General features: G+C 45.7%; 1 long non-coding RNA gene and 2 other non-coding genes across 5 annotated transcripts in view; 2 read left to right on the top strand and 1 right to left on the bottom strand.

The window, feature by feature from the left end:
* The window catches only part of LOC121820199 (uncharacterized), a 46,806-nt gene that overhangs the window by 27,342 nt on the left and 6,451 nt on the right, over positions 1-13,013 (bottom strand). Inside the window, exons 1-2 of one of the 3 annotated variants that reach the window (XR_006060650.2) lie at positions 5,737-5,972; positions 4,553-5,158 (exon numbers count right to left, since the gene is read on the bottom strand). This is a non-coding gene — a long non-coding RNA (uncharacterized LOC121820199). Of the gene's footprint in view, positions 1-4,552; positions 5,159-5,736; positions 5,973-13,013 lie in introns of those variants that run through there. The other 2 variants (XR_009600088.1, XR_009600087.1) reach the window with 2 other exon arrangements.
* TRNAV-CAC (transfer RNA valine (anticodon CAC)) lies at positions 3,965-4,037 on the top strand. The gene has a single exon. It is a non-coding gene; the product is annotated as a tRNA-Val (tRNA).
* TRNAV-AAC (transfer RNA valine (anticodon AAC)) lies at positions 6,520-6,592 on the top strand. Its single transcript has one exon. It is a non-coding gene; the product is annotated as a tRNA-Val (tRNA).

The following is a 13,013-nucleotide window of genomic DNA, read 5'->3' as shown; positions in this document are numbered from 1 at the left end:
CTTGGAAAAATATCTAGGTGAAGAATTACTGATACCCAAGCAAGGTATATGCTCAAGTTCATAAAACCCACCAATCCATTTTCCGAAGCAGTTGTTATCAGTTTATATCCCTGCCAACATTGTGTGAAAGTTGTGATTTTTTTTCACATCTTTGCCAAGATTGAGTGTTTTTTTGTCTTTTTAATTTTAGCCATGCTAGGAATAGTGATCTCACAGTGTGGTTTCAGTATTCATTTATCTGATAGCTAATCATACAGAGCACACTTTTATGTGCTTTATTGGACATGAATATATCTTCCTTTCTGAACTATCTGCTCAAATCTATTATCACTTTTAATCAAGGCCTAGGGGCCTGGGAAAAACTTCAGATATTCCCCTGAGAAAAACCTTTTGCACTCGTATTGTTTTCATCCTTAGTTGAAATTCTTTGTTCCCATCCTCCCAATGCTTAGAGTAAAAAATCCCCCATAGAGTTCTTTTTGATGCCAATATTTTACTCAAGTCCCATATTTAGTCAGGAATGCACGTTTTCTTGTTTGTTAAGTCTGGACCTTGCTCGTCACAATCCTACCCTTTCCTGTTCTCTAAATGAGATTGGATAAAAGTAGAGACCAACATAAATGAGATCCTCAGCTCCTTCAAGATCTTAGGTTCCAGACAATCTCAAGGTGGTGGGGTTAGCCTGTCCTTTGCACTTTTTCCCTGGCTCTCCCCTAACTTCAGCTTTTTTCCAGGCCTGTCCCAGAAGCTCAGGGACACATCTGAGGACTGTTTGGGCTGCTCCTCTGAGTCAGGAACCCCACACATCCCTGTTCAGCTGGCAGAGAAGCTTCAGGCAGTGCTTTTGGGGGTTTGTCAGGATCCCCTTAGGCGTAGGTGCCCAGGGGTCCAAGAACTGAGTCTGTGGTTCCCTTGGGGCCCTTAGCTGTTCCCAGTCCTGTAGGGGAAAGGGCAACCACTCCCTTTATTCTATCTAGAAGGGATGCCAAAGTGTCCTCCAAGGCAAGAAGAGAATGAATCCTGTTCTCTGAATAGGTGGGGAAAGAGGGAGATAGATCAAAGAGGGAAGGAAAGTATCAGGAAATTTCCTGATTAAGCTATCATGACGTCTGCCTCACCTGGAACTGTCATTCCAGTCTCTGGTGTGGCCGACAGAGTCAATTCCTGTCCCATTTTGAGCCAAAGCAGAACAGTACTGACCTTGACGACAGGATGTTCCTGTTCTTGCCTTGGGGAATGAGGGGTGAATTTTTTGAGTATGAACATTTGAGGGAATTTATTATACGAAGAAAAGCTACTGCTGGGGACTTCCCTGGTGGTCTAGCAGTTAAGAATCCACCTGCCAGTGCAGGGGACATGGGTTCTATCCCTAATCTGGAAAGATCCCACATGCTGTCAGGCCCATAGCATGAAAGAGTAACCCAGCTGCCGGCAACTAGAGAAAGCCCCAGTGCAGCAACAAAGACCCAGTGTAGCAATGAAAACCCAGAGCATCAATAAATAAATACCTAGGTTTTCTTTTTTTTTTTTTTTTAAGGAAAATCAACTGATGGGAGAAAAAAGAATACCCCTCAACCAGCTTTTATTTTTAACTTCATGTCAAAAACTCCTTAAGAAGAAAAAACATTAATATCTTTCAACAAAGGAAATGCTTTCTGCTCAAGGTCTTTGGCTATGTGGGGAACATGGAAACTTTTCAGATACTACCTTTCTCTGAAAACTGACTCTTCCTCATGGTTAAAATCCCCACTTCATGACCTCCTAAGCAGGAAAATTAAGCAGGCAAATAAAATAAAGTTTAATTTCTAATAGTTAAAATTAAACTGCCTGCCAGGGTCCAGCCCCGGTGGATCCAGGGAATTCGAAGTGGGGACAGCATTGGCGAGGAAAACTTATTTATTTATTAATATAAGATTAGATTAGGAAGAAATAGTGTAGTAGGAAAACTAAGTGGAGAAAGAAGGCTGAATAACTTGGTTTACGTGGGAAGCCAATAAAGTTCCAGACAAGGAGCTTGCACCATCTACGTTAGGCCACCGGTGTCCTCTTGAATATCGGGGGGGGTGCCCCGCCTTGGGCCCCCCCTCACGTGGATCTTTAAAGCTGGGACAAGTAAGTACACATGGTGAGCCTCCACGCCCCAGATGGGAATTCGGCCAGAAATTAGAGAGGAGACACGGGGAAACCAGTCCAGCGACTGTCCCCATCCTCTGTTGTTCAGAAGGCCTTTTATACTTTTGATAAAACATGGAGATCAACGGGTAACACAAAGTTATGCAGCGTTAGCAGCCCAGACTCTTATCAAAACCAGGCTTTTCTCTCTGCATACCTAATTGTATACACAAGTCTTAGGTGATTTACATCATCTTCTGGCCAAAAAGGCCAATTAACATTTTACAGCCTTTTTTCTGATAAGGGTTTGTCAACCAGAAGACTTATTTGCGTTGATCTTCCCAAAGTCTGGTGCCACTCTCAGAAAGCACTAAATAAAGTTACATTTTTACGTAGCAAGGACACAAGAGGAGTGCAGTGATATATAACAAAGAAAAGTAATTAACTCAAAAGTCTAGTGTTGCTAACATCAAAACTACTATATGTCTTTTTCCATATCCCGTTTACATTGATTTACATCCTCCCAGGTGCCTAAGAGATAAAGAATATGGAGGCCTGGCGGCAATCATTGAGTCAACAGTGAAAACCCGTCACCGATATGATTTTTAGCTCTTAGAAAAGGCTCTGTATCTTAAGATGCTTTAAGCTCTGTGCCTCTCCCGGTGGGGGGGCTGTAAGCAATTCACAAGCTGTAAGAGGTCTGGGGGAACCTGTTAGGCAAGCTAGGAAACATCCCTTTCAAATGCAGAAGACTAAAGCCCTGATTTGACTTTTTCCAGAGAATATTAGAAGAGTGGAAAAGCAAGCAGACTCTTATTTTTTGGGGGGGGTAGATGCTCAGGAAATTCCAGGGGGAAACCCTGAGGTCTGATTAGCCTTGCCATCAGAGCTCTGCCGCATGACCTTGTCAAGGGTGGAATTCCTCATGCTGGCTTCTGGCAACTGCCCTTTTGAAAATAATCTCAGAAAAGAGGGAGAGACCCTGTGATCTGAAATCTGCACTGACTTTTCCAGGATCTTCAGGCAGGTCGAGAGCCCCTAGCGGTTCTTGAACAGTCTGGTGACCAGAGCTTCAACTGAATTCAGTACAAGCCTAGAAAGTTTGATCGGCCTGCGTTGATGTTCCGTATCAAACAGCCAAAAGCCCTAAAGCAGAGCCTTTATTACAATACCTGCTAAAACGTGAAAATGGGATTTTCAAACAACAGGACTCTAAAAGTCGAATGACACACACCACAGCAGCAGGACCGGGGCGCCCACAGTCCCACTCCCAGGACTCTGCGGGGAGAATATGGAGGAAGCGCAGCGGGGAAAGGGCTTGCGAGGAAGGAGCCCGCGGGTCAGGCGCTTCGAAGCAGAGGGAGGGCGAGAAGAGCAGGTCCTACGACTCCCGGGTGGATTCGAAACATCGATCATTTCCGAGAGCGCCCAACAGGCCGACTGAACACGGTGCGCCGGCGCTGGTCCACAGCCCAGGAGGAGCGGCGTTTACACTGCTGGGCAACCGGGTCGCCCGGGTCTCAAACAAAGCCAACCCCACCCCCCATCCCCACTCCTGTGGCTTCCCGGAGCTGAAGCGTCCACAGAGGAGCCCCCCGCCCTCGGGTGCATAGCAGCACAACTGGAGACTCTGCACTGAGTGTGGGATCCGGAAGCCAGACTTTGGGGTGCCCGAGGGGCCCGGTTTTGGGGGAGGGAAGGAGCCCTAAAGCAGGGGCTCTTGGGAGCCGCAGTCTCCTCGCCTGAGACTGGTGGTTCCAGGTTCATTCAATTTGAAAGACTGGTGACCAAGAGAGTGCCGGTAGGACCTGAGGTTTCGGTGGACACAGAGTCAAGCTGCGGCACGGACCTCGTTTCTGTAGTGTAGTGGTTATCACGTTCGCCTCACACGCGAAAGGTCCCCGGTTCGAAACCGGGCAGGAACAGACTTGCTGTTTTCCTGAGATTCACATTCCCATTCAAGAAGCACAAGGTGTGGCAGGCAGTAGTGGGTTCTCCTGAATTTTCCTTGGCCCAAGAAACATGGGAGGAGTTCCTTGCTACCTGAAAGCCCCATCGGCCCTAGAACCAGCCCTGGTTTCTCTTCTCTGAGTCACAATGTAGACCAAGCCACAGTCAGTAAATCCAAGGAGGGCACAGGACAAGAGTGACTTCAGGACACCTTTACCTTCTGAAATCCCCACACCTTCCCATCTGGGGCCTAAATAGTCTCTACCGCTGACACCTACTATGTCTCTGGAAACCAAGTAATTCATTCCTTATGAAGACACTGAGCTTTCCCTCACCCCAGCACAACCGGTCCTCGTGCCATTATCAGGAGAGGCCAAGAAGTTCATCGGAAATAGGTCAGATATCAGGAAGTAGATGGACCCACTCATCACCCACTGAGAGCCAAGTGGCCCCTGCTTGACAAGGAAACATGTTCAGAAGCAGAGCTTACCTCTCACCAACCCTGAATTCCAGGTCTTACCCCATGATCTGCCGCGCCTGCCGTGTCCGCACCTTGGATGACGCAAACTTCCTCGCGCTCAGACCAAGAGTAGTCTCTGATGCAGGGCCTTCCTCAGACCCCACATCCAGTTAGGACTTCGTGTTTGCTTCTCGGTCCATGTGGACTTTGGTCGACACAGGCATTCTTGCTCTAGACTCTGTATTTGTGTAAACGACTTTCCTGATAAAGGCGGGAAATCAGTGGAACGCTCGGCTCCCTCACCCTGAAGCTCGGATGAGGATGGTGGGGGCGTTGGGCGCTAGTTGGTGCCCGTGCTGGGGCGCTTCCCTCTTCTGGGCCCAGCCTCATGGACAGGGGCAGGGCCGGGTCCCTTCAGCGCGCTCCCGTCGCGGGCTCAGGAGCCCCGCGCCTTCCCTTGCGGCTACAGGAAGCCGTATGTCTGTGGTCCCTCGGGTGTCTGTTGTCCCTCCGCCCCGTCCGGGAAACGACCACCGCCCCCTGGTCCAGTCAACGTGAGATGGCAGCGCCACCGGAAGCGACAGAAAGTTGGTGAATCCGTTCCTCTGGCTGGACGTGGAAGGTGAAAACTAGGACCTGCAGGGGAGGAAAAACAGGGGAAAGCTCATGAACTGTCCTGATCTAAAGCTGTTTTGAAGTCCGCCTCTTTGGGGACTCGGGCTCCAGCGCTGGTGAGGGTGCTGCCGCGCGGTCGCACCCTCGACCGCACTCGGAGTCCACGCGGAACCAGGCGGAGCCCCGCGGCCTGGGGGCCGGTGCGCACGCGGCCCGCGCCCTCCCCGGAGTAGGAGCCCCTGACCAGAAGAAAACGCGGTGACCACCGCACTAAGAAAAGGAGAAAACACTGCCGGAGAAAACGGCACATGCACCTCCAAACTTGTTACCCTTCTAAAGGAAACCAGAGACAGACAGACAACTTTGCATTAAAGTCTTTCAGCAAAAAGAAACTCTGCCTGCTGTGAGGTGAACACGAACCACCCCCACTCCGAAAACTGTTTTCCGGGAAAATTGCCTTTATCTCTCCTCCTAGGTTAAAATTCGAGCTCCAAGACCTGTTGGAGAGGCAAACAAAAGGCGTTTCAAACATTGTGAAAGGTAAAACAAAGCTCTCCTTCAAGCAGAATCTCAAGCACAATAAGGGAGGGATGAATCACCATGAGAGCTGTGTGGACCGAGCCTGTCTCCTCCGCGGCCTTATGCAGGCCCTGATCTGCAAACTCAGTACAGGCTGGGAGGGCCGACCCGCGTTCATGTTCCGGTATTTCCAAACAGACAAAAGACCTGAGCCGTCAGCCTTTGCTGCGCTTCCTGCTAAAACGTCAAAGTGTGGCCAAAGTCTTGGACTTAAACCTGACTACTAGAATAAGCCACAGAGGCAGGAATCTGAGGAATCCCCTTTCCCAGGGACGACGCTGGAGAAGCGAGGCTGCGAAAGGGCTGCGAGGAAAGAGCGCATCGGAACAGAGGCGAGGGCGGGTCCTCGGGTTCCCGGGTGGCTTTAAAGCATGGATCATTTCCGAGAGCCGAGCCCACTGACCGCCGGCGCCGTGAAAAAGGCCACCGAGGCGAGGGTCTGCAGCCCGTAAGGGGCTGTGTCCTTGCTGCTGGGCGTCGGGGTGGTCTGGGTCTGAGAGGCACCTAAAGCCCCAGGCTCCTGCGGCTTTTGGGAACTGGGGAGTCAGCGAGGGCGACCCCTGCTTTCCGGTGCATAGCTGTACTCTAGTTGCAGGATCCCGAGGTTAAGCTGTCAGGGATCCCCGGGGATCTCGCTCCAGGAGAAGCAAGGAGCCCTAAACCAGGGCCTTTCAGAAGCCACAGTCTCCTTATCTAAGGGATAGCCTGTGCTTCCAGGATCCCCTTCCTTCGAAAATTTCTGATGGCCATTGTGGTCAGACATAGAATTCTTGGGTATGTCATTAGAAACGTGTATCCATCTGGTTTCCGTAGTGTAGTGGTTATCACGTTCGCCTAACACGCGAAAGGTCCCCGGTTCGAAACCGGGCGGAAACAACCTTACTTTTTCCCGGAGTTTTAGATTCACATTTTAAACACAAAAAAGAGGCCAGCGGCGTGAAATGAGAGACCTCGAACGCAGCTGCATTTTCCATCCCCAAGAAACAGGAGTTCCGTGACAGCCTGAAAGCCTGCTCCACACTACAAACCAAGCCTCCTTTGTCTGAGTCTCTGTGGACACCAGGGCACAACCAGTTACGCCAAGGAGGGCACAGAACAAAACCTTTACCTCCGGAAATCCCCTCAGCTCCTCTGGCGTCTACATTTCCTCTACACCCTGACACGCATTATGGCTCTGAAAACCAAGAAGTTCATCCGTCTGAAGCACACTTGGCTTTTTCCCACCTCAGCACACTTGGTTTGCATGAAAGAACAATAGAAACCGAACTGACTCTTCACCGGGGGCTGGAGCCAAAGATGGGTAGAAAAGAACTCCGCTCAGCTGAGCTGTCCCATGAGCATGAAAAGGTGCCCATACACGTGCCGTTAGCAGGAGAGGCATCTGAGCCAGGTTAGAGATCAGGAAGTAGAGCAATCCACCCATCACCCCCTGAAAGCCAGTCAGCACCTGACTCATAAGGACAGCAGAGGTTCAGAAAGAGAGCTCTGATGCACACAGCGCTAAAGCTAGACCAGGATGGAACCCAGCCTGTCACCTTTCAGCCTGGCCCCAGAGCCCAAAGTATGGCCCAAGAGAGGAGAGGGGAAGGGTAATGAACAGCCGGGCACAAGCTGGGAGACTTGCACAGCTTTATTCAGCGCTGGGCAACTGGGACTCGCCCCCTTTCCTGCTCTCAGCATCTATGGAATATAATATTTACTTTAGTTTTTATGTGGAGACGCTCAATAGGACACTTTGTGAGGTTCCCTGGTGGTCTAGTGGCTAAGATTTGGGGCTTTCACCACCACAGACTGGGTTGGATTCCTTTTTCCTGGCATTCTGATTTGTAGTTTGTATTGATTCCACTGGGTCTGTGTTCATTCCACTCTGTCCCTCCCCAAAATAAGGTACTGATACAGCTTCTAGGTTGAGAATTCCAGTGGATAACATCCAAGGAGTTTTTTGTTGACATTTCTCACTGAAATGTAACTCTGAAGAAAAAAAAAAAGTTTAGTTTCACTTTATCATAGGAACAAATTAGTATGTGCCTTCTGCTGCTACTGCTGCTAAGTCACTTCAGTCGTGTCCGACTCTGTGTGACCCCATAGACGGCAGCACACCAGGCTCTCCCGTCCCTGGGATTCTCCAGGCAAGAACACTGGAGTGGGTTGCCATTTCCTTCTCCAATGCAAGAAAATGAAAAGTGAAAGTGAAGTTGCTCAGTCGTGTCCGACTTTTAGCGACCCCATGGACCTCAACCTACCAGGCTCCTCCGTCCATGCAATTTTCCAGGCAAGAGTACTGGAATGGGATGCCATTGCCTTCTCCAAGTATGTGCCTAGTGTGCTAGTATAATAATACAAGTTGATAATAAGGATAAATCTCAAACATTTGAACACTATAGAAAATTATGATAATTGATATGTGATCATACAGAAAATGTTGTACTTCTAGAGAAGACTCCTTTTATACATCACACCAGTTTAGTAATTTAGGTCTAAAAACTACTTTGTTTTCCAAATATTGTAATAATATGGAAAATATTGGTAGCATAGTATTCTAGTTTGCACAAGTCTTGGGTGTATTTTCTCTTCAAAATTCTAATAACACTGTACTGACTAAATTTTCTATACTGGTTTTACTTGTTCATCAAAAATTTTTTAATCCAATAAATATTTACATTTATAAAATTTAAAATTATGTGTTCCAGTAAATTAAGCTTACCATATATGCTAAATGGAGATTGGTATTATAATTCTGGAAATCATAGTCACTTAATTATTCTACTTACAATTTAGGGTCTCATTAACTGTATGATTCCAATATGCATTTCTCTATTATATGTCAGATCAACTTTTGATGTTAAGGTCTATTTTATCTTTGAAGTCTTTGACTGATATTAAATTGATTGATGTGTGATCTTTGCCTGCATAATATATAACTGAGATAGAAATGAGAAATGCTGTTTTATTTTAGCGCTGCCTCCTATGTTTCTAGATTATAGAATGGCCATATGTGAATGGGTTAAGAGGAGGCTCAGGTACCTTTTATAAGGAGGTTAGTGACTGTGTCCATCAATATCACTGTAAGAATTGTGGAACACATGGAATGTCTGCTCCAGGAAGTGGGATGCTGTCAGTGAAAGCCTGCTGTTTCCTTAAAGTGCTTGATTATGTAATAATACTTAAAAAAAAAAAAAAAAAAAGCTTTTGGTTCTTGGTTTCCTGCCTTCTAAATGTGAAGTCATCCATCTTCCTGTTATCATCTTCATTGTGCTTCTCTTATCTCCATCACTGCTAGAACCCTAGGCCAAGATGAGCAAATTAGCCTAGAAAAAACACACTGCCAGGAACCAGTTCTGCTCCCACTATACTGTCCCTTTTTGATCCTCCAGATGTGGACTCAGCAGGGCAGAGACCTTGAGTTGGCTCAAAATGCAGCATTTCTCTCCCCCTCCCCCCACAGCAGGGCCTGGCATCTAATAATTGCCTGAGTAGTGCTCAGTGGTTAAAAGCAATCTAGTGCAATGGTGAAAGGAAAGATGAAAAGGAGAAGAAATTACGTAGATTTGGGGAGACCTAGAGTACGAGGGACAGAGAATGATAGACAGACAAAGACACACACTGAGAGAGCAGACAGAATCTCCAAGAGTTAGGTTTACTTTGTGAGACCCTAAGAGCTCATGAGTGCTCATGAGATTCAACAGAAGAACTCAGGGAAGGTCAACTAATAACTCTTGGTACCAGGTCTGCACAAGATGGATTGTCAGTGCAGAGTCCTATTGGTCCCAACAACTGTCTCAAATGGGATAATTTTTGCAGAAACAGCCAAACACTGTCAAGGAACCACATAGAGACAGTGATTGGCATGTTAAGGTAGCCTTAAATAAGAGATCAGCCATTTATTAAATGTGCATATCCAGATGGCAAAAATATATTCATGAAGAAAAGGGAAGAATAAATGTCCGAGACTAATGTTTTCCCCCTCCTACCAATAAATTTAGTGTGAAGCAATTCGGAGTCATTCTGGTCAGTCTTCTCTGGACTTGAATAAGTAGGTCACCACCAGAACTAATTAGAGTTATTGGAACGCTTTCTAGAAACATCTTGGAAGTTTAGCTGCTGAACATATGCAACAGGGTGATGTCCACTTGGACTTTTGTTGTACCTCTAGCTTAGTTGAATCAGGAGGGTACCACTTCCCTTGTTAGAGTATCTTATAGACATATATCATGTTTGTCGTGATGACAATAATATGAAGAAAAAATCTGTTTCATAGAGTTGGAAAAATGGGAATACAAATTGACACATCTGCTATTGAAATCAAACTAAGAACACTTAAAATGCCTTCAGCTTCTTACAAAGGTGGAATGAAAAATCAGATTAACCCTCCAGCCTGAAATCAGAACTCACCCTCCCCTTCTTGCTTGGTCCCAAAGGAAAAATAAAAGAAATTATATAATATCAGTTTCCAGAAACAGAAAATCAGGCAAAGGGGACAGCAGCCTCTGAGAGATGAGAAATAAAGTGAGTCCAGCCGTTGGCCCATGTTAATGCTTTCAGAGAGTGTCCAGGTTGGGCAAGAGAAGGGAGATCTGAGACCAACTCTTTGGACTGTTGAGAGGAAGCTGAGTTTTGCTGGAAAGCAAGGCAGCCAGGGTTCAGAGAACAAAGGTCGAGTGATGAGAAAGCGATCCAGAGATATGAAAAAGTCTCCCTTAAGTAGTAAGCAGAGTTCTGATAAGAGTAGGCTTGTGGAGAAATGCCCAAGACCAAGAAAAGAAATTTTGAACACGATCATAGAACAGTGCTTAAAGTTCATCTAGGATAGGCGATTGTACACACCGTTGCCAGTCAGACTAGACTACTGATATAACTTGTGAACCGTGGAGAAGACCACAGCTCTAGAATAATCAGCCCTTGAATGACCTACCAAAAAAATCATAAAGCAAAATCCAAAGAGATCAGACTGTTTACAAGTCACTTAACTGTACCCCAAAACAAAACTCAAGGTAATTCATGGAAATACCAAAATACTAGCCAGAAGGGAAATTTTGACACTGTCTGGCATCCAAAGAACAACAACAAAATGCCAGGCATGCAAAGAGGAAGGAAAATATGATGCAAAAGAAAGAATATAATTAATCAATCAAAACTGAGCCAGAATTGACATGATGTAAAACTCAATAGAGAGGACTTTAAACAGTTACCATGACTATGTTACATATGATCAAAAAGTTTATTAGAAATGTGGAACACAAAAATGACATAAAAGCAAACTTTAGAGATGAAAATTATAATATCTGTGAATCAACAACAGATTAGACATTGTAGGAAAAGTTCAGGGAATACTAAGCCTTGAACAACTAAAAACATCCAAAATGAAATGCCAGTAATTAAAAAAAAAAAGAAGAAGAAGAAGAAGAACATAGCACCACTGAAAGGTAGAGCGACTTTAAAAGGACTTATATAGCAGTGGTTGGAGTCTCTGAAAATTCAGGAGAGATTCTTTGAAGAAAAAAAACCTTGAGGAAACACAACAGGAAATACTCCAATCATAATGAAAGTTATGAACCCACCAATCTAAAGAGCCAAATGAAATGTGACCACAAGAAACAGGAAGAAAACCATGCCCAGTCACATTATAATTAAACTGTTCTAATCCACTGAAAATGAAACACACACACACGCACGCACAATGCAGCCAGACATAAAAGACACAGCACATTCCAAAAACAAAAAAAAAATAAAGTTTGTGTCAGATTTCTCATCAAAAGAAATGGAAGTGAGAAATCAGTGAAGCAACATTTTCAAAGGACTGAGAGTGGAAAAAGTCAGGGTGGAAGTCTATGCTTCAGTTCAGTTCAGTTCAGTCACTCAGTCGTGTCCAACTCTTTGCGACCCCATGAATCTCAGCACGCCAGGCCTCCCTGTCCATCACCAGTTCCTGGAGTTCACTCAAACTCATGTCCATCAAGTCAGTGATGCCATCCAGCCATCTCATCCTCTGTTGTCCCCTTCTCCTCCTGCCCCCAATCCCTCCCAGCATCAAAATCTTTTCCAGTGAGTCAACTCTTCCCATGAGGTGACCAAAGTACTGGATTTTCAGCATTAGCATCATTCCTTCCAAAGAAATCCCAGGGCTGATCTCCTTCAGAATGGACTGGTTGGATCTCCTTGCAGTCCAAGGGACTCTCAAGAGTCTTCTCCAACACCACAGTTCAAACGCATCAATTCTTCGGCGCTCAGCCTTCTTCACAGTCCAACTCTCACATCCATACATGACAACTGGAAAAACCAAAGCCTTGACTAGACGGACCTTAGTCGGCAAAGTAATGTCTCTGCTTTTGAATATGCTATCTAGGTTGGTCATAACTTTTCTTCCAAGGAGTAAGTGTCTTGTAATTTCATGGCTGTAGTCACCATCTGCAGTGATTTTGGAACCCCCAAAAATAAAGTCTGACACTGTTTCCACTGTTTCTCCATCTATTTCCCATGAAGTGATGGGACCAGTGATGGGCCATGATCTTCGTTTTTGGAATGTTGAGCTTCAAGCCCACTTTTTCACTCTCCTCTTTCACTTTCATCAAGAGGCTTTTGAGTTCCTCTCCACTTTCTGCCATAAGGGTGGTGTCATCTGCATATCTGAGGTTATTGATATTTCTCTTGGCAATCTTGATTCCAGCTTGTGTTTCTTTCAGTCCAGCATTTCTCATGATGTACTCTGCATAGAAGTTAAATAAGCATGGTGACAATATACAGCCTTGATGTACTCCTTTTCCTATTTGGAACCAGTCTGTTGTTCCATGTCCAGTTCTAATTGTTGCTTCCTGACCTGCATACAGATTTCTCAAGAAGCAGGTCAGGTGGTCTGGTATTCTGATCTCTCTCAGAATTTTCCACAGTTTATTGTGATCCACACAGTCAAAGGCTTTAGCATAGTCAATAAAGCAGAAATAGATGTTTTTCTGGAACTCTCTTGCTTTTTCCATGATCCAGTGGATGTTGGAAATTTGATCTCTGGTTCCTCTGCCTTTTCTAAAACCAGCTGGAACATCTGGAAGTTCACGGTTCACGTACTGCTGAAGCCTGGCTTGGAGAATTTTGAGCATTACTTTACTAGCATGTGAGATGAGTGCAATTGTGTGGTAGTTTGAGCATTCTTTGGCATTGCCTTTCTTTGGGATTGGAATGAAAACTGACCTTTTCTAGTCCTGTGGCCACTGCTGAGTTTTCCAAATTTGCTGGCTATTGAGTGCAGCACTTTGACAGCATCATCTTTCAGGATTTGAAATAGCTCAACTGGAATGCCATCACC

The sequence above is a fragment of the Ovis aries genome, chromosome 1 (assembly GCF_016772045.2).
Source record: "Ovis aries strain OAR_USU_Benz2616 breed Rambouillet chromosome 1, ARS-UI_Ramb_v3.0, whole genome shotgun sequence".
NCBI classification, from domain to species: domain Eukaryota; kingdom Metazoa; phylum Chordata; class Mammalia; order Artiodactyla; family Bovidae; genus Ovis; species Ovis aries.
The sequence above is the reverse complement of the archived record's forward strand: the minus strand, read 5'-3'. Positions and strand labels throughout refer to the sequence as shown.